The sequence below is a fragment of the Myxocyprinus asiaticus genome, chromosome 15, assembly GCF_019703515.2.
Source record: "Myxocyprinus asiaticus isolate MX2 ecotype Aquarium Trade chromosome 15, UBuf_Myxa_2, whole genome shotgun sequence".
In the NCBI taxonomy this organism is placed as follows: Eukaryota; Metazoa; Chordata; class Actinopteri; order Cypriniformes; family Catostomidae; genus Myxocyprinus; species Myxocyprinus asiaticus.
Window position 1 is genome coordinate 17,097,125 of NC_059358.1, and position 20,715 is coordinate 17,117,839.

A 20,715-nucleotide genomic window follows, 5' to 3' on the forward strand; every position below is an offset into this window, starting at 1 on the left:
CTTACAGGTGATGAAGACCTAATCATGATGAGTTACTCATATTTCAAAAAAAAAAAAGGGAGGGAGAAAGAAAAACTGAAATTAGATGAAAAGCAAAAAATATACCCAAGGGCCTTTTTTACAGTTACGTAAATGAAATAATTAGAGCCAACTCCCCTGTGGAAACACTTTTTTTTTTTTTTTTTTCATTATTCATTTTCAGGGAATGAATTAGTTTTTTTAATTATGTGTATGTCTTGCATCTTTAATCAGTGCAAAGCAGCACCCTTTGGGCTGCAAGGTGCTATGCTGCACTTCCTTGTGGAACACTGACAGTGTCACCAACTGTCCACATGTAGCGCCAACACTGGACCCATATGTGAGGGATGCATACCAATGCTGGAGTCAACCAAGCATCCTGTATGAATGCTTGAGGAAGTATTTGCTTAATTGGGCCATGCAGGTTAAGAAAAGTCCCTTTTGTGGCAAGAGAATCATTACTTATAAACTCTTTCCAACTACTGACAAAACAAAAACCTCAATAGAGTAAGAATAAGAATAACCTATTGTAGCCTCATGGGTCATTGCATATTGTAAACAGCCAAATGTATCCAAAAAACAAGGGTGTGAGGCAACAAGGGGATAGTAAGTCAAATCAATAAGGATTCTGAAAATAAACCATAAATTAACTAGAATGATTCTTTGGACCAGACCTATTGGCTAAGAAGGCAAGAAAATTAAGCAATTCTTAAAGGAATAGTGTTTGACTTACGTGGAAGACAAAATGAAATGTTAGGCAGAATGTTAGCCTCAGTCACCCTGCAATTTCATTGCCTTTTCTTCTACACAATGAAAGTGAATATTCACTGAGGTTTATCTCATTTTGATCTCATTTTGTGTTCCACAGAGGAAATTAAGTCAGGGGTTTGAAACAACATGAGGGTGTGTAAATGATAATAGAATGACAGAGCTTCCACCATTAAGTGCTAATGCAACAAAATGAACATTTCTTTGTGGCACAACAACTCTAAGACAAGTTTCAAATCTTAGTCGTGGCCATGTTGGGCTGGAGTTGCTGTTGTTTGTCTGTTCTCAAATCCTCACTCACATACACAAACCACACTTTAAACAGGACACAGCATTAGCTGTTAAGCCCTGAGACTGGAAATGGGAATGCCATATGGGGTTTAGTTTATGCTTGGCCACAACATCTAGTGTGTAATGTCTTCCCTCAGAGCTGCAAGATCCCAGGCACTTGTATTAATTGAGCTGGTAATTGAACAGTTGTCCTCATTAGTTCTGGTCCCCTGCACACGAGTCTTGGTTTCGGGATTACCAGCGTCGTGTTTGCATGAGCAAGAGGGGGTTGAAGCCCTGAGGTGGATTTAGTGAGCGGTTCGAGTTCACAGTGCTGGATGAGAGGATATGAGAGATGACCGATGTGTTTACCCTAGAAACCAGACCTAAGCCTAACAAAAAAATAGCAACTGGAGAGTTATTCCAAAAAATCGACCCTGATACTATTTTAGTGTCAGGTACTATTTGCACCCATATTTAAATACTAACATACAATATATGGGCATCACTGCAGTGTGTTTATTGTGTTAATTTGGAGTCCCACAGACACACTACATTCACCCCTACCATTAAACCTTACCTTAGAAAAAATAACCTTGGTTTTACTACAGTAACCACAGTTTCACCATGGTATTCTATAGTAAAATTATAGTAACCAAAAAATTAACCATGGTTACTATATTACAACCATATTACTGTAGTAACACCATGGTTAATTGCATTAAAACTATGGTTTCTACCAAAAAACATGGTTATTACAATATAACTATAGTAATACATTGATGCAATCTACAAAGAAGTGATGCCAAGCCACGGAAACGAATAAAAATCGACAGACCCCACCTATGGATCAAAACATTCTCTGCATTCCCCGACATTCACCGTGACCAAATCACTGCGATGAAATCAACATTTATATTAATTTGTATCTATTATTTTTTAGTAGTATTTAAGAAAATATTAAGAGTGGAAATAGGAAATCGGATGGGTAAAAGAGTGGGACAAAAGGCAGATTCGAACCGAGGTCGCAAGGACAACAGTACACATTCACAACTTCTTTACACCCCACACCACTGCAGCAACACCTATTCACTAGTTTGTTGTATATACCTGTGGTTTCACCAGACTACTGGGGTGCAAATAGCTGCACTGTGTGGCAGATGCTATTTACACCGGGATGCAAATAGTCACTCCAATGTTTTTGGGGGTTTCCCAATTAGCAATTATTTTTTTTTTTTTTTACATAAATATCATTACACTTAATATCTTATATCATTTTGCTTCTTAAGTGAATGTATCTAGTTTTATGGATGTTTAGATATTTTTCCTGCAAAAGATTTGCAGTGTAGCTCAAGGAGGAAAAAAAAAAAAACATAAATAAACTATTAAGAAACAGGCAATCCAAGCTTTTGTTATGTGCTTGAGGTCAGGCAGAAGAGAGACAAAGATAAAACTAAATGAACAAAGGGGTCCCTGACCCCCTTTCGGACAGTTTTAAGTGGTTCGCAAGAACTGCAAATCCTCACAAGATAAATAAAAAGTGTCAGACCTCATCCCAAGCCTAAAGAGGTTTATTGACAAAAAAAAAAAAAAAAAAAAAAAAAAAAAGGCAAGAATGTGGATGAAAAATTATACTTTGACTTATAAAGAGACATCTCCATCCACTTTTAAGAGGCATTTTAACATCAACCGCAATTTGCATCCCACTCTGCCAATCAATTATTGTGGCATGCTATGTGGAGAGGCAACAGTTCTAAAAACTCAAATTGTCAAGGAATAAAAACAAGATATACCAAATAAAAAAATTATAAATAAATAGGTACACTTCAGACTTAAGGGAAAGTGGGTTAGTATGTCTCCCGATTTGGCAGAGGTTTTAGGACAGTAGTTCTTTTCGCAGAGTGACTTGTGGTGAAGTAATTATGCCTAAGTGCTTTCAGAGTCCCACTGAAAATAAAATACGGCGGTGTCCACCGCTAAATAATGTTAATGACTTTGACTAGAAAAATGAGAAGCACTTTACGGAGCATGTCAAGAGCATAGCACATTGTTGGCTTAAAACATCCCACTTCACACAATATGGAGGATTTTGACAGCGGGTTGGCTGGGGGTGAAGATCAAGCCGCACTTTAAATATCATACGCAGCATGTGGCAGACACATAACACCTGTTTGTGAGGAGTTGAGACACCTTCCTTTTTTCGTTGATGCGGATTCAACGATTTCCTGGTAGCTAACAGCCTCTCAATATGGGAAGTCGCTGCACCAAACTGGAACAAACAACGGCAGGAAAGCATAAAAAACGAATATATTATGAATATTCAGCGAGGAGGGAAAACTGAATCCCTCATTTTCACCTTCCCTCCGTTCTCTACATTGCAGCTTTTTCTTAACTGCATAATTAATGAACAAAAAAGGAGTGTGAATTTGTTTGTGTTGCCAAATAAAAAGTGGTGGAAAGATGTGTTTTTTTACTTACTTTCTTTTCTTTTTTTTTTTCTTTTTTTTACTCTTCTGTGAAAACAATAGCAAATTAAAAAATAGAAGACATTGTATATCTTGCAAAACTGTTTGCATTTTGTTTAATTAAACTGTTAAATTATAATCCATTAAATTCTGTGATTTTGGCTGCCTAAATGGACATGTACTGGGCATCATTGCTAGAACAAACAAACACTGAAAGTGTTTAAATGCTAAATAATAAATAAATGCTAAAAACACTAATATACACACACAAAAAAAAAAGACTTTTTACAACACATTAATGTTCTCTCTGTCACTTATAAAAACTCATGATAAATTCTTCCTGCACACACACACACACTCCTTTTGAGCAGGCACAAGTCTGTGAGCAGGTGCAAGTTGAAAATATCCAGCATTACAATTCACATTTGTTACTCTGACATCAATTGTTTCTCCTGTAATTTTCTTGACCTTTCTGCACAATGTTTATCTCGGAGAGCATGATGTGCTTTTAAAATGCACGCCGGCTATTTGCCTCCATGAAGACAACTGGGCATTAAAATAAGGACAGAAGAAGAACTAGTAAGAAAAAGGGGGTAGCTTTGTATTTGCTCACTAAAGGGAGGTGTTTTACCCCCATCCCTCCAAAGGTACACAGATACCCCCAGGAATAGATTAACTGGCCTAGAATCAGCTGTCAAAATGTTATATATTCAGAAGTTATGCAGAGAGGAAACTAGACAAATTCATGCATTTGTGATTCTTCCCCGCTCTGGTGTGCAGACAAGTAAGGGGAACATTAGACACAGCTTGGCTGCAGGCAGGAAGAGAGTAGAGCCAGTATATGAAAGAGATGGCGGAGGCTAATCATATAACCTTAGCCTAAAGAGACAAAGTTCCCCTCAGTCCTGTAGCTCCATTATACTCTGTAATGCTCCTGATTTCTATGACCACATGACAGAATCAAACCTTTTCAACAGCACACCTCTGCCCCTAAAACTCTCACCACTGTAAGAGCCAGCCCAGCAAAGAGCACAAGTGAATGAATTTCCATTCTCAGGTCTAGTGTCATTGAAAGCAAAAAAAATAAATAAATAAATAACTTTTTGCCACTTTCTGAGACTCAATTTCCTTCTCAGTAACATATGAGAGGACTGATGTACTTGTGTTGGTGAACAAGTTGGTGTGGTGGATTGGTGTACACTGACATAAACAGGTTCCGAAATAAACTTTTTGCACACCTGCTAATGGTGAGTGAACTAAGAAAATGTATGGCCATAAATAACAGCCATGTATATATATATATATATATATATATATATATATATATATATATATATATATATATATATATATATATATATATATATATAATTTTGGTGGCTTAATGTGAGGATGTGAGATGCAAGAGTTGTCAGATAATGCAACAGATCATAGATGCTTTGATTTGTTCTAGTAGAAAGTTTTATTTGAATCTCTCATATCACTTAAATCAGCAAGTGTCAGATCATCATTCTTGCTAATTAATTAAACCATGCATTAAGTGAATTGGGGAAATATAGGACATTGGGTGAAATGGAACACTATACAAAATGTCTTGCTTCTCAAAAGGAAGGCTATGATAACATGCCCATATTTTAGATGGGTTGTCATGTACAACCCCAATTCTGAAAAAGTTGGGGCAGTATGAAAAATGCTAATAAAAACAAAAATTTGTGATTTGTAAATTATCATCACCCATTGCTGTATTGAAAGCACTACAACTACACATTATATGAAGTTTTAACTTGTGAATTCCATTGTTTTTTGAAAATGTACAGTAATTTCAAATCAGATGATTGCAACACGCTCCAAAAAAGTTGGGACAGTCAAGCATCACAATTTCTTCTAATAACACTTATTAAGCATTTGGGCACTGAAGACACATGTTTGTTAAGTTTAAAAAGTGTAATTTTTCCCCATTCATCCATTATGCAGTTCTTTGACTGCACAATTGTATGGGTCTTTGTTGCCGTATGGCTTCATAATGCACCACACATTCTCAGTTGGAGACAGATCAGGACTGCAGGCAGGCCAATCTAGCACCTGCACTCTCTGCTTACACAGCCATGCACTTGTAATCTGGCCAGTATGTGGTTTGAAGTTGTCCTGCTGGAAAATGCAGGGACGTCCCTGGAAAAGACGTGCAGGATGACAGTATATGTTAGGGATGGGCATTTTGGTCATTTTGTCTACTCGAGTACTCGGACTAATTACTTGAGTATTCGTTGAGTACTCGAGGGGCAATGACATGTATGTAACTGTATATATAATAACATGTCTGACAAACATCTTTGGCTGCTGCATTGCGTCTTGTTGTTCCAGTGTATCGTCTATTCATTATTATAGGCTGTTATAAAATAATCTGTAACAAAATGTACAAAAGATTGCATTATCAAAATGTACTGAATCATATTTTGTCATTATGTGAAGATTCGCTGCCCAACTCAATTGAAGGATGTGTACAACGCGCATCTGTCTGTTCTTCCTTCAGGTTACTATAGTAATCTTAGTAAGCGCTCACCAGTTTTTTTAGTGAATGTCTGAACGTCTATTTTCAAATCGCGGTTGACTTAACAGGAGACACCATAACCATCACATTTTTAATATGCGTGTTATGTTGAAGTTCAGTTTTGAAGACGCTGCATTCTTTTCCATTTAGCTGCGCTCTGTCTAGCTGTTTGAAACACTCACATGCTGTATTTGCGCTGCTTCAACTCGTTGAGTCCACTGACACACTCCTGGTGTGTATGTGTGTGTGTGTTTGTGTGTGTGTGTGTGTGTGTGTGTGTGTGTGTGTGTGTGTGTGTGTGTGTGTGTGTGTGTGTGTTGCTGTGATGATTCATGAAGCATTCCATTCAACTCGGAGTGTCTGAATTTCCACCTTTCAACTGGGGAAAGTGCAACGGAATGACACATTATGTCAGACTTCTAACTTGGAAACTCGTGCGGAAATCTTCAACTCCCATTTCGTCAAGACGCAGGTGTGTGTTACGTTACGCAAACATTCTCGTGCCCAAGCCTAGTATATGTTGCTCCAATATGTGTACATATCTGTCTGCATTAATGGTGCCCTCACAGATGTGCGAGTTACCCATGCAATGACACACCCCTGGCCCATAAAGGCACTGGCTTTTGGACCTAACGCTGATAACAGCTTGGATGGTCCATTTCCTCTTTGACCCGAGAACACAACGGATGTTTTTGAAATGTGGAATAATTTACAAATCACTAAAATCTCATTAGCAGTTTTGGGGTGACAATAACAGTCTATTGCAGAAGTCGAAAGTGCAAAACATTTTACAGATGGAGAGTGGAGAGTTTATTTACTTGACAAAGCCAAAATCTGGGAGTTAATTTCTGACCCTGGTAGTAAACTTACAGAATCTTCTAAATCATTAGCATAATTGTATGGTTTCTGTTTGTTATTTTTCCTTTCTTTGTGTTTGTCAAATGTGCTTTGTATTTCCTGCATTGAAAATACTTAAAGACCGAGCACAGTGAGTAATGTCCCAGCACTAACCCCAATGGCTGCTTGTTTTCCATCTTCACTGTCTCTCTCTGCTGGGTAACTGCTGACTGTGCTCTCTTTGTAAATATCTTTGATATGTATTGAGTTCATGTTTAAGCAAATATCAGAGCAGAGGCTGTGTAGCCGTTTCGTGGCCATTAAGATGCAGCAAGTGGCGTTCACTCTCAGACACTGTCTCTGCTTGCAAAGGTCAACTACCCCACCCCCTTATACAGGCACACACACACACAAGCGGGTAAATAAGGGCCCGTTTACAAATGTGATGAAGAGGAGAAGCAGTTCACCTTAAAAAGCCATTCGACTTTGAGTTTTGAACTTACAACCTTCTTTTTAATTTGCTACTGTCTAGCCTCTTATTCCCTGGGACTGGCAATGGCAACATACTGCAAAACAATCAGAGCCAGACTGGTATATCAGCTTTTGAACAGGTGGTAAACTTCAGCCAAAAATGTAAATCACTGTGTCTCAAATTATGTACTATACACTGTGTTACTTACAACATGATTATTCTGTAAGTCGGCATGTTGTTTCAGAGAGTTTCGGTACCTATAGGATCAGCCATGTTATGCCAACAAGCGTCATCTTCTATCAGATATTTTTGCATCGGTTCCAGCATGTTTACCTTCCCCTGTGGCGCAACCGGAAGCGCATTGCGTCAACAGCATGGGAGACCCACAATGTAAAAACAAAATTTGTAAAATTTACGGTGAATTACCAGCAGCTGTGGTTGCCAAACATTTATCATAAAAAATACGGTAACCATGTTTCAGGCTTCACGGGATGTCATTTTGATACCTGTATATTTTACGGTTCATTACCGTTTATATTATTAAATTATATCAACTTTATACATGAAAATTCTGTATTGTTAATCACTGTAGTAATTGCAGAAAGGCACATGATGACATTAAATTCATCAATAGTGGCCTTTCCAGGAGCAATGACCAGTAAATATGTAGAGACAGTGCTCAGTGTCACTCACGCAAATACAAAACACCGTCAGGGTAACACATGTGAAATTAAAATGATGCAATAAACATTAACTAAACTACATAAAATATAACACGGAACACCCAAAGTACATAACTAATATTAAAAATAAGACAAAACACAACTATTCCCATAAAATATAATGAAATGTGATGGGTCACACAGCGAATTCTGGGAATGCCGATTATTGATTTTACAGTAATTTTAACAATAATTTACCGTAAAAAGTACATGTACTTTCTTGTTAAACATAATGTAAATTTTTACCATTAATTATAAGGTAAAATTATACTTTTAACATAAAAAATAAAAAAAACATAAAATTACATTTAAAATTTCATTTATTCCATATATTTTAAGGTTATTGTTTAACTACCCATTAAACAATTAACGTTTTTTTTTTTTTACTGTAGCATTTTTACAGTCTTTTACCATTAAAATTACAGACATGTTTTTTACAGTGCAGGTTCAGATGCCGCATTGAAATCAGGAAGTAATCATGTTAATGTAATCAGTGACGAGTGTGAATCAGATGTTGCATTTTTTTCTTCTAACATTTACTCCACTGATGGCTAGGTTTAGGTTTGGGGTTTGGGTTTGGGTTTGGTAGGTACAATTTATAACATATGCATTCCTCTTCACTGTATTCAACCTACTGTTTCCGATTTCACTGTGTAGTTAAGGTACACTATACACAAAGTACTTGGCCATAGCATTTATTCATTTTCAAAGGGCTGCATCATCTGGAATGCAAAAATATACATCATGGAAGCCTTCACTGTTTTTCAGTTTAGGGAAGTAATGTTTCCAAAGCATGTGATGCATTGCTGCTAGCTTTAGCCAACACTTTATTTCACATGATATACTTACTCAAACAACAAAAGGTGATGACAAAGCATTCAACTCACATTTGTAAACTCCTATCTTCTCCACAGAGGTTTAGGTAGTTGCCACGTCCACCATGACAATTTTTGGACCCCTTTTAAATGTATAACCCTCCCCTTCCGCTACGTACAGCCACTGAGTGCAAAAAGCACATACAAAATTTCACTCTTCATTTTTTTTTTTTTTTTAAACCAGTAAATAATCCATAGTACACTATGTCTAGTTGCATTTTTCAGTGTAAACACACTACTCCCACTATTATACTAGAAAATTTAGTAGAATAGTGCAGAAATAGGCTATTTTAGACCTAATGATTTATCTCATCTGTCACCTGTTGGGCATGCGTTCTCCAGCCTTTATCATCATACAAAACAAGACATGACATGAACTGATTGAACGGAAGACTTGAGAAGTGATTCAGAATTTTTCACCCCTCCTTCCAGCAGTGGTCAGTTTGAAAGGTTCACTCTCTAGCTGCAAGCATCACCTGTCTCTTTGGGCTTGACAGGTATCTGCACTGTCAACATGGATCAGACCACCAGCCTAACCTGCAGTGGCAGCACCTTACCCCTGCAGCAACACACCTCAACTCAGGCGTGCCCGCTGAACCAGCTTCAAGCACAGTCGGCCCTAACAGCGGCCCTAGATGGACTCATCGGCTGTAGGGGTGGCAGGGTTGTTCTGGCAGGCTATCTCTCAGTGAGGTGGATGGAGAGAATCTGGGGTGAATGTTATGAATCACTGGAATTTTGTTGTGTTTTTGTGACCCAAAATAGGTAGACGGAGAGCAACGAAATGGAATAGAACATGGGGTCTCAATACATGTTTTTTTATAAGTATGATTATTTTTAATTTTACACACCATTTTAAAAACACGCTGTCTTGAAAAACACAAAGCAACTGTCAAAGATGTCCATCCTAACATAGACCAACAATTAGAAAATGTGCAGATAGACTCCAAGAATGTGTCTCATGTGTAGACCCATGAAGGATTTCAATATCTTCCACAAACTTTTGGTCATCAGTTCAATAATCAGTGGAACAACTATAGGAATCCATATCAAATATTGGTTTTGACTCTTTACATTTTAAATATTCCCCTGTCTATGCCATCTTAATGCTGCTTCATTTTAGTGTTTTGTACACCTTTGTTTCATTTTAATACACATGAATATAAACCCCTCCCCACCCCCCTCACTTCTCTCTTACCTTATTTGGTGTTCTCCAGGGGTCTCTCTCAGTTGACTGGTCCCGCTGGAGACCACGGAAAGCTGTTAAGGCTGCTGTGGCATCTCCTGATATAGTGCCATTGGTTCATATGAGCCGGGTCCCAAAGGGAGCTTCCACCTGGAAACAATGGATATTTTATGAGAGTAAACAAATATGGCTTGTCTGCATTTCAAAAATGGTACCGAAAGCTGTGGCTAAACTGTAATAGAGATCAAGAAAACTGGAAATGAGGCATACAAATACATTGTTGAATATGAGCGGAATAGAATCTTATCTATAGCCAAGTAGGTATAACGCAGGATGATCAAATCCATGGGTTAGGGCTAGGGGTCTACTGTATGTGAGAACACTTTGAACTGGCAGTCATCGTCATTCGAATGAAGAAAGCTAGAGATTATAAACCAAACCCTGTTGATGTCAAACCCCTTTTAGATAAACTGTGTTGTACAAGAAGGTCAGAGTACAAACGTGTGAGTGTGGATCCAGTTGTCTATCCAATTTGGACCCATTATTGCATCTCAGGCCCTGTTTACACATGGTATGTATATTGGGTGATCCGACCACAAGTGCACAGGTGAGACACATCACTTTTTTTACCACATGTGTTGATTTTGAGGGGAGGGCCTCTGATTTCATGACTGCATAGATCAATATGTCAGTGTGTTACTGCATGATAGCAAAGTGCACAAAAGTAAAAAAAGTGCAAAAAAAGCAGATGCTATTTTCACCCTGGTGCAAATAATGGTATATGCTATTTACACCCCAGTGCAAAAAGTGGTAGATATTATTTGCACCCCAACCCTGGTGCAAATAATAGTAGATACTAATTGCGTCCTGGTGCAAATAGTGTAAGATACTATTTGCACCCATATTTAAATACTAATACAGTTTATTGTGTTAATTTAGAGTCCCACAGACACACTACATTAACCTCTTCCCCTAAACCTAACCTTAACCTTACCTTAGAAAAAATAACCTTGGTTTTACTACAGTAACCATGGTTTCACCCGGGAACGAGTCAACAGACCCCGCCTCTGGATCAAACCCGTCTCTGCACTCCTCGACATTCACCGTGACCAAATCACTGTGATGAAATCAACATTTGTATTCATTTTTATCTATTATTATAAGTAGTATTAAAGGAAATATTAAAAGTGGAATGGGACAAAAGAGTGGGACAAAACACAGATTTGAACCATGGTCGCTAGGACAACAGTACACATTCACACAGGTCTTTACATCCCACACCACTGCAGCGACACATATTGGTTAGTTTGTCGTATATTTCTGTGGTTCCACCAGGCGATTAGGGTGCAAATAGCTGCCCTGTGTGGCAGATGCTATTTACACTGGGGTGCAAATAGATACTCTGAAAAAAAAAAAAAGGGTACACTCCCATTTATACTTGATAATTTAATCTAAGCACAAATGTGATCAAAATTCTCAGTTATTTGAATCACTGCATGTTGATATCGGGCACACTAAAGAACTTCCATGAAGTTCTCGTCCATGTATATGTTTGCTCTGTTTGCCAATTGGATGGTTATTTCCTTTCAAAACCCGCACTTAACTGGAAAAGTTTAAAACTCTTGTTTAAGCGCATTGGTTGATTGACAGGTGAGTAGGCGGCACTTTGCTGCTGTTTGAATGGATGAACGGATGAGCATTTACTAACCTGGTCTCACAGAATCATACTAGTATACCTATCTTTTTGCAAAATGATTTTTGTATGGCTCATTGTACATTATCATTTCCTCTTAGAATTAACACTAGAGGCATTACAACAACCATGACTTTTGTACATTTTCACACAAATCACAAGTAAAACGGCAGATTATCATTTCATGATCACTTACTTTTTGCTCTGTTCCTTACACAATGCTATCTAATGACATCAAATCATTTTATATAGTGCATGATTTGTAAGTCGATATATTTTAACTTTTGCATAACATAACCAAATAAACTTTCAAGCTTATTCGAACATGATCAAGCTGCACAGTAGCTAAACTGACTTGCAATGCAAAGGACCGGAGTATGAATCCAGAAGAGCTCGCAAGTCCACTCCACACGTGAGCCTTAAGTGTCATAAAAGCGGCACAAATGGATGCAATTTAATTTTTTTATCTCACATTTGCTTTTATGACTCTATCTGTTCGGTTTAGGATAAAGGTTTAGGGTAGGGAGGTAGGAGGTAAGTTTTGTTGACTTAAATTTACAGTAAAAACCATATCTGTTTGATAGAACATTTACAAACTCACTTTTAATGCCAGACAGTGGACATTTCATCTCGAAACTGCCACGATACCTGTAATGAATCATGTCATTTTGCAAACATATCAGCACAGTCATGAAGTTTTCACGTGTTTTTCCACCACATCTGACCACCTCCGTCTGTGGTTTAAGTAAACAAATCTCCAAAGGTTTTTGGACCCCAATTACACCTGGCTTTAGTATCGTCCGGTTTCAAACTGATCGCCCAAAAATATATCTTAATATCAGGTGTAAACAGGCATAAGACCAGCTATATAATACATCCTGAAACACACATGAGATTCTATTGCAAGTAAATATGCAGTTAAATGAAAGACAATGCAACAGATACAGGCATTTTAATAACAACTGTGAAAATAAATAAATAAAATATGGAGTCCTCTTACAGTATTCTATGAGGGAAATAAAAGGGCCTTCCTCTGCATACCCTATTTTCTCTGTGTCAGGACAACCTTGCTTCTGAGAATTATTAATGGCTCCCTTGTAAGCTGTCATCTTTTTTTCTCACCTCATTTTGAATTTTCCTCCAGTCTCTACCAAACAGAACTGCCACCAAACAGGCCACAGATCAGCTCCATCAAACTCAGTGAGAGTACCCAACAGTCCCTTAGGTTTAAATGGGCTACCCAAAAAGTGGATCCCCTGTTTTTGGAACGTTGTGTTATTTTGATAACTGAACATTATCTAGTATGTGTGCTGATGTTTTGTGAGGAAGCCAAGATGAAGGGGTGGGGGGACAAATCGCAGCACTGGGAGAGACATGTGGCCTTCGTTTAAAATGAGTCATAAATCAGAACACTGACAAAGAGAGAGAGAGAGAGAGAGAGGGAGAGAGAAAGAGAATCAGACTCAAAACTTAAAATTGCCTAGGCTCATTTTCTTTGTTTTCACAGTTTTCCTCAGTTTTGTTGATTCACCTTCCTCTCCTCATCCTGGTACTTTGTTTACACACCTTTTAAAATGCAATATCTCTGATGCGTTAGCCTTCCTCCCTCCATCGCAGACACTCTTCCCTGGGTTAAAAGTTAATAACTATAAGCTCTTTCCTTCACATACCTTTTTCACTCTCTCTCTCTCTTCTTCCCTCAGTCTCCCCCACTCTAAGTAAAGTACACAGTTCTTCCCCTGGGCTCACAACCAAATGCTACAACCACGTTAACCCCCATCCGAATTCCCACTACTGCCCCTCACTTTCATTTGGCCCTGCATGCATTACACCCTTACGTGTCCTCTGAGCATCTCTCGAGGACACCAATCTGCCCAGCACCCCGCTATCAACCACAGTTCACCGCCCAGAGAGGACATAAGGTCAGTATGAGGAAAACCAAGGGCAATGTGTCCTTGTGCAAAAACAACAGACAAATAATGTCTCTGTACTATATGTTTTTTCCTTCACCAACGATAGCTTGATTGTTAAAATTTAGGAATGAACACTTATCGGCATCTAGTGTGTATAGATTGGTCGCAGATATGTGAAAGGGAGAGTGTGTTTGTTTATACTCATTGGAGAGATCAAAAGAGTTGAAGTGAGGAGTGAATTGAACATTAAGAATCTCAGCAGAGATTGATATCTTCAGTTCATTGCTTCAATTCTTTCATAAGCTACTTTGTTCAAATCAACTGAACAACAACACATTAATTTTGATGCATTTATGCCTCTCATCCAAACTTTTAAGAACACACTCCATAACCACATACTTTGGAAAACAATGACGTTAGGAAACGTTCACCAAAAAGATTTGTTCATTGATTCGTTCATTAATAATTTCTGCAAATAACGCCTTTGCGCTTGTAGATGGCAGCAAATGACCGTCTTTTACGCTTTGAATGTGTAAATTGTTTGGAATCAAAATAACAAGAGTCATTCACAACTGGCACAAGTCTAATTATCCTTTATTAAAATTTGCATGTCTAAAAATGTACTAAGAGACTTCAGCACTTCAGAGCGTTAAAGCATCATAAACGTTTCCCAACGAATGACAACAAAGCATACCTATCATCTCGTGCTCTTGTGCAACTGCTGAGCATGGCTTTTTATCAAGCTATACAAAAAAGATAACATTACTAGCCTAAAAAATTATTTAATTTTCAATAACATCCATATGACATTATAATGTGTGGTTATCACTCACTTTTATTTATAGTTCATCCAGCCCCATTTCTTGTTGAAGGAGATCACCGAACTGAACTGAAATGCTTGCCTCCTCCTCTTGTTCAGCCAGTCAGTAGATCTTCATTCATGAATGAGATGACTAATTCATTCAATTTGTTCATGAACAAGTATACCAGTACATTCACTTCGATCATGAACAAGATGTCTTGTCTCGTTCCATGGCCAACTAGTTCAGTGAAGAGGTGTATTCGTTCAGGGGGTCAAACCAATTAAATGCTCCTTCACAGCCCGCTCTTGATTGCTAATGGCTCACGCTTTAGTCAGTCTTTACAAGCAAGATAAAGCTACACAAATGGAATTTGCATGTCTACAAATGAATGAAGACACTTTAAAAATAGATTTTAAACAACATAACCATTTTCACCACAAATGGCGGGTGTTATTTTTCCTATACTTCGTTAAATTCTGGGCTTAACTTTTACCAAGACTTACACTGTGAACCAAAGCACAACACTTCCATTTGTAATTCATGTCATTTTAACTGTACACCTTCAGTCATTTTTACACATTAGTAATTTGAGGATTAAGTTTTGTGCATGCCTATAAATTTAGGATTGACTCATGCCAAATTGAACGAACAACATGCCTTCTCTCTTTAAATCAGTCAGCAGATCTTCGCTCATGAAAAAGATGATTGAGTGATTCATTCATTTAGTTCGCGAACAAGCTTACCTGTACATTCAGTTAATTAATGAACAAGACATCTGATCTTGTTTAGACTCAAACAACCGACTCGACTGGTTCAGTAAAGGGGCGTATTCGTTCAGCGGGTCAAACTAAAGATATGTTCCTTCACAGCCTGTGTTTGAATGCTATAGGCTCAAGATACAGTCAGTCTTTACAGGCATTAAAGTCACCATAGATAACTTGCTTCAAACAACAGCTCATTGGCTTTGAAATGGGGAGACGTCAGTGAAAGAGACATATGAGTCAGTGTATTGAGATAAACTAGAAAGATTCGTTGAAAAGACTGATTCATTCACAAACTACACATCACTATTTTAAAGCTTAAAAAGGCCCCAAAAGTATCCTTAAAGTAGTCCATGCAGCTTTTGGGTGATATTCCAATTCTGAAGATTATTTGAAAAGATTGTTTGCTGTTGTATTGAAAAGATGGGCTGAGATATTCATTAACGTCATTCGACCCCATGTCCACATGTGTGGACATTGTATTTTGGCTTCGCTATATGCAATGCATAATTTCAATTAATTATAACCGACTGAATACTGTTCGCAAGACTCTACACTTTGATTTAAGGGTTAAACTTATGGCACACCGCATCGCGTGACATAACAGCATAATGTTGATTTCCAGGAAGCGCTGCTACCAACAAAAGTGCCTCTGGTAAGAAACCTCTTTAAGTTTTTTTGACTGAAACCTGTTTGGTTGTAAAGAGTAGCGTGTCTAGTTTCATTTGATATGCCATTTTAAAAACTAAATTTTTCACATGTCAACGCGCTGATAAAGTCCACATATGTGGAAATTAGGACTGCGTTCACTCAAAAGTTGAAAAAACGTTAGTTATTTTGAATAATTTTCAACATTAACATTTGTGGGTCATTTCGTTTCATTTTAATATAAATTTTGTTATTGTTTTATTTTGTTATCACTGTACAATACAGTTCTATTCATCAACATTAGAAAATGCATTCTTATATATGTACTATGCAGTTTCACATTGAGAATAAAGGTATTCTTGCAAAAGCTGAAAAATGTTGCTTTAAGAGTCTTTATATGGAGTTAGGATGAAAATAAGGTGCTATTCTAACTGTTCTGAGACCAGTGCAGACGGACAGCACACAGGTTAAGTCATTCACTAAATAGGGAGCAAGGGAGCAAGTGTGCATCCTATAGCTTTCTATCCAGCTAAGTGCATTCACTACTAAAATCTGACCAAAAGTTCAGTTTCAGGCTGCAGATGATGTTTGGACCACTCAACATGTTTGGCAGACATGGGACAATGATAATCATTACATACAGTATATTCAGAATTATACAATGCAAAATTTTATTTTCACATGTTTGGCAGTGATTTGATGATGCTGGCCATTACTTTTCATCAGAATTATCAATTCAGCTTTATAGAAATCAGCTGTAATGCCTATAATATCTCAAAAACAATAACCAACACTCCTGGACACATAATAAACTATTTGATGAAAAACATTGGACTTTATATAGCCTGGTATTACTTAAAATTTCAAAACTTAGTCCCACTGTTCACATATGTGGACATCGATTTTTAGGAAAACTTTTTGCTCTAGAATTTTTTTAATTTTTTTAATTTTTTATTTTTTTGCTTGTTTATTAGGTGCTAATAAAGGGAAATGGAAAATGCATACAGCAGTCATGCAGGGGTCTCAGGATGTTAAACTTATCCTTTGTTCCCTATCTCTCACTCACTCGATGTTGTGTCGATGTAGTGACACTGGGGTCACTCTTGGGAGCCCAAAACACCTCTGATCTTTGAAAAAAGGCCAATGGGAATTGGCAAGTGGAATTTGCATGCCACTCCACTGGACATACGGGTATAAAAGGAGCTGAACTGAGAGAACATGACCATGGCAACGTTGCGGTCGCGGCTTGCCTTCGTGAGAAAGCAAGTCACCCCAGCGGCTCCCCGCCTCGGTCCTTCTACCTACAGGTATGAGGCCGCGCCGGTTAGCACTGGGGGCGATTTGGGGACCTCAATGGGAGCACCTCCACTGGGTATCCCCCCATGGACTTCCCATTCCTCAGCATGCTCGCTTGCCCCGGTCGGGCTCTCGGATGAGACTGCAGGCTTGTCTCAGGGTGAGTTCGACCTCTTATTCGGAGACCGGGGAGACGATGAGCTCTTGAGCGCAGCATCGGAGAGTGGGCTCGTTCAGTTCGACACGGAGGCTTCGGCTGGGCTTCCTCCCTCGGGTATGGTCGCCCAGTTGCAGGCTGACGCGGAGCTGGCCAACATGCTTGCCCGGGCAGCCGCGAGCTTCGGGTTAGAGGGGAACCCTCCACTCTCCCCTGAACCATCACGGCTTTGACCTGTTTGCTTCCCAGGAAACCTCCCACTGCCCGCTTTGGTATGCCCTGACCGAGGCACCCCTCGGTATAGACATGCTGGCACACAGCTGGCCCCCAGGATTACGCAAATATGCGTTTCCCCAGTGAGCCTACTTGCACAGACCCTGTGCAAGGTCAGGGAGGACGAGGAGCAGGTCATCCTGGTAGCGCCCTACTGGCCCACCCAGACGTGGTTCTCGGACCTCACGCTCCTCGCGAGTTCCCCTGAAGAACCTTCTTTCTCAGGGACGGGGCACCATCTGGCGCCCACGACCAGACCTCTGGAATCTCCATGTCTGGCCCCTAGACAGGACGCAGAAGACCTAAGTGGCCTACCACCCACGGTGGTAGACATGATCACTCAGGCTAGGGCTCCCTCTACGAGGTGCCTGTATGCCTTGAAGTGGCATCTGTTCACTAAGTGGTGTTCTTCCCGACGCGAAGACCCCCAGAGATGCGCAGTCGGATTGGTGCTTTCCTTCCTGCAGGAGAGGTTGGAGGGGCAGCTGTCCCCCTCCACTTTGAAGGTGTATGTAGCTGCCATTTTGGCACATCACGATGCAGTGGATGGTAAGTATTTGGGGAAGCATGACTTGATCATCAGGTTCCTGAGAGGCACTAGAAGGTTGAACCCCCCCAGACCATGCCTCATTCCCTCATGGGATCTCTCTGTAGTCCTTCGGGGACTATGGGGAGCTCCCTTCTAGCCGTTGGAGTCAGCTGAGCTAAAGGCACTCTCTCTGAAGACTGCCCTCCTGACTGCGCTCACTTCCATCAAGAGAGTAGGGGACCTGCAGGCGTTCTCTGTCAGCGAAACGTGCCTGGAGTTCGGCCCGGGCTACTCTCATGTGATCCTGAGACCCCGACCGGGCGATGTGACCAAGGTTCCTACGACCCCATTTAGGGATCGGGTGGTGAACCTACAAGCGCTGCCCCAGGAGGAGGCAGACCCAGCCTTGGCATTGCTGTGTCCGGTGCACGCTTTACGCATATATTTGGATCGCACACAGAGCGTTAGAAACTCCGAGCAGCTCTTTGTCTGCTTTGGCGGACAGCAGAAAGGGAGCGCTGTCTCCAAACAGAGGATCGCCCACTGGGTCATTGACGCCATCGTGATGGCATATCATGCTCAGCACGTGCCGCCCCCCGCGGGGCTATGAGCCTATTCTACCAGGGGTGTGGCTGCCACCAGGGCCCTGACCAATGGCGCCTCTCTAGTAGACATCTACAGAACAGCAGGCTGGGCAACACCCAACACCTTTGCGAGGTTCTACAGTCTCTGGGTTGAGCCGGTTTCGTCCCGTGTTTTGTCAGGTACGAACAGGTAAGTTCCGGGACAGCTGGCCGGGTGTACCGCTTGCGCATAGTGCCTTTCCCTCCCTTGAGGTGAAAACGTGTGCTGTTGACTCCCAGTAGTGTTCACAAAGTGGTGATCCCTGGATGACTTTCCTCCTTATCCCTGTGACAGACGAGTTTGCGAGAAACTCGCTGCCGGCCCAGTACATGTGCTAACTAAGCCCTGTACTGGGGTAGGTGCTCCACATATGCTGGTTCCCCATAGGTGACCCCATGTGATGTATATTTGCCGCTAATCATTTCCCTGTTGGTAAACTGCATCTTCCTTGGCCCCCAGTCACCATGTTTGCAGAGTTCCTCCCCTCTCAGGTAGGACCTACCATATGACTTCTCCACATGACATACTTCCAACAAGACTCGGTAAGACCATGTGACATAATTCCACTCAAAATACCCCCCCCCCCCTTTTCTGGGCGGGGTGTGGTCTCTGCGGTGTCTTCACCTTGGGAGTGACACCCCCCTGACATTTATCGGTTAACAAATTCCACTCTTTTTGGAGAGAAAAGAGAGGAAAAGAGGCCACGGCTGGGCTAGCCTGTCCCTATTTTTTGGGCAGTCGACTTGTTCCCGAAGGACCATTTGACGCCCATAAGAGCGTTGGGGGAGGTTACGTGATGGCCTGGTGCATTGGCTACGAGGCACACAGCGGTCTGCCCCTCTCACACCACCAGTCCATGTAACACAGTTCAGTTAGTTGTGGCATTTTGTATAGAGACCCCTAGTGTCACTACATCGACACAACATCAAGTGAGTGACAGATAGGGGACATCATGGTTACTTTCGTAACCTCCATTTCCTGATGGAGGGAACGAGACATTGTGTCCCTCTTGCCACAACACTGAACTACCCACTGAAATGGCCGGGACCTGGTCTCGGCACCTCAGCACAAAACCTGAATGAGTGTTTAGATACCAGCTCCTTTTATACCCGTATGTCCGGGGGAGTGGCATGCAAATTCCACTCGCCAATTCCCATTGGCCTTTTTTCAAAGATCAGAGGTGTTTGGGGCTCCCAAGAGTGACCCCTAGTGTCACTACATCGACACAACGTCTCGTTCCCTCCATCAGGGAACGGAGGTTACGAAAGTAACCATGACGTTTTCTGAATAAGATAGAAAAGGTCATAATGGTTTGGAATGACATGAGGTTTAGTAAGGTATGACAGAATTGTAATTTTTTGGGGGGTGAACTATTCCTTTAAGATGGGATAGGAAAAAGCATTTCAATATTGAAAAAAATAAGGTTTAAAAAAACAATTATATGTTTAAATTATGTAATTCAAAGGTTTCATGTATTATATAATTAGAAGGAATTCAGATCTCCTGATGTAAAATAAGATATAGATCAATGCATTGTTTTAATATGTTGCTATGTTCAAATAACAAACCATTTTCGAGGCACCATACAGTAGCTAAGCAGCTGATTAGTATGTCTTGTGATTTCTTTAGTAACAATATAAGTAATAATAACAATTTGTACTATTGTATCATGTTATTGTATTTAAGTCATTCAAACAGCACACAAGAGGGTTTTAGCATGTCTTTTTGGGCTAATCCCATTTGCATCAATTGCCACTTATCGGTATCATGCAAATACACAAGTGCTGTATTACAGTTTTTATAGACTTTCTAAATGAAGTGCAGAAGATGATTATAATTGCTCAATATTCAGCAACT